Source organism: Corapipo altera, unplaced genomic scaffold, assembly GCF_003945725.1.
Source record: "Corapipo altera isolate COAL_440 unplaced genomic scaffold, ASM394572v1 61022, whole genome shotgun sequence".
NCBI lineage: Eukaryota > Metazoa > Chordata > Aves > Passeriformes > Pipridae > Corapipo > Corapipo altera.
Genome location: NW_020885065.1, coordinates 154,534 through 156,663, shown reverse-complemented (window position 1 = coordinate 156,663; position 2,130 = coordinate 154,534).

Genomic DNA, 2,130 nt, shown 5'->3' with positions numbered 1-2,130 from the left:
CCATTCCCATGGGATTGCCAGTCCCCTCCATGCATGTGCAGGGTCCCTTGTCCCAGTTCCCGTTCCACTGGGGTCTGCAGTCCCATGCCCTTGGGGTCCCCAGGCCCCTCCATGCACGTGCAAGATTTCTGGTCCCCATTCCCATGCCATTGGGGTTTCCAGTCTCCTCCTTGCATGTGCAGGGCCCCTTTTCCTTGTCCCTGGACATCGGGTCCTCAGTCCCCTGTCTCCATGTGCCAGCTTTCCCTGCCCCCATTCTGATGGCAGTGGGGTCCCCCTTCCCTGCTCCCTCCGTGTCCCTCACTCCAGGGAGGCAGAGAGCCTTCCCAATAGGATGACAATGCTGGAACACACCGTGCCCATCCCCTGGCTGTCCCCACTGGATTGGGATGAGGCCGGGATGCCCCCAAAACCCTGCGAGACCCCCTGTCCCCTGCCGTGCCAGCGCATTAATCCCGTTCCTGGAGCTCTGTGCAAGAGGGTGCCAGGCTATTTTTGAGGATGAAAGAGCTGGTTTTATTTCTCCCCCCGCTCCCCGGGCCAGCATCCAAGGGGAGATGAAATGAAACGGGAAGAGGCTGGAGGTGAAACAGCTGCGCTCAGCCCCGTCCCCACTCCACATCTGCCCACCACACCACTGCCAGTGCCGGTTTGCTCCTGTGTCCCAGGGCCAAAATCCCCTTTTCCCGGGAGCTCGGCAGCGGCCGAACGGGGATTTGCAGGAAGGGTTGTCGGAGGGAGCCGTGTCGTGGGGACAATGCCATGCATTTGTTTGCTACAGCTAAAATGGCAGTTCTGAAGGGGAAGAAAAAGCGAGAGAGCCAAGTGCTTCTGCACATCCAGTCGCCGCATCTTTTGATTAAATGAGATTTTGCTGTCGAAGGGGGGAGCTGGGGACCACGAGCTCCAGAGCCTGCAGTTCCCAGCGCAGCCAAACGAGGGGAAAAAAACCCTCTGAGCCGCCCCAAGCCCTGAAAATGGTGTAAAAAACCCAAGTGGGTCGGAGCGAGTTGTGATCGCTGCAGGTGTCACCGCGGGGGCCGGGATGGGTGTGATGGATGGAGGGGTTGTCACCACAGGGCTGGTGGCACAGCCCTGCTCATCACAGCCCCGATTCCCAGCCTGGAAAAACATGGAAAGGATGAAGCAGCATCCTGAGAGCTGCAGCAGGAGGTGCTGGGGTGCAGAACGGGGGTAAGGAGTGGCAGGGCGAGGGGCTCTGAAGACCCTGAGCCTCTCAGAGCCCGGTGGTGTTGCAGTCAAAGCCTCTGCACTTCAGGTCGTTGTGTTGGAGCTGCTGCAGTTAAAGCCCTCCCGCTTAAATCCACACCAATTAACGCCACTGCAATTAAAGCCCTGGCACTTAATTAGTGCCAGAGCAGCAGCAGCTCTTGTAGCAGTGCTGGCTTCTTCCAATGCCTCCTTGAGCCTTCCTCCTTGGGGTGGGTGGTGCTGGAGCACACTGGGATCGTGCTGCTTGTCCTCTGGATCACACTGGGATCACACTGGGATCACACTGCCTGCCCTCCAGAGCACACTGGGAGCACACTGCTTGTCCTATGGAGCACACTGGGATCACACTGCCTGCCCTCCAGAGCACACTGGGAGCACACTGGGATCGCACTGCTTGTCCTATGGAGCGCACTGGGAGCACGCTGGGAGCACACTGTTTGTCCTATGGAGCGCACTGGGAGCACACTGCCTGCTTGTCTGGATTGCACTGGAAGCACACTGGGATCACACTGAAGCAAACTGGGAATACACTGCCTGCCCTCTGGACCAGACTGGGGGAACAGTGCCTGTCCTCTGGAGCGTACTGGTAGCATGCTGCCTGCCCTCTGGAAAACACTGCCTGCCCTCTGGAGCACACCTGGGATCACACTGCCTGCCCTCTGGACCAGACTGGGATCACACTGCCTGCCCTCTGGACCAGACTGGGAGCACACTGCCTGCCCTCTGGAAAATGCTGCCTGCGCTCTGGAGCACACTGGGAACACACTGGGAGCACACTGCCTTCTCTCTGGAGCACGCTGGCATCACACTGCCTGCCCTCCAGAGCACTCTCCTGGTCCTTCAGACCACATTCCCTGCCCTCCAGAGCACTCTCCTGGTCCTTCAGACCACGTTCCC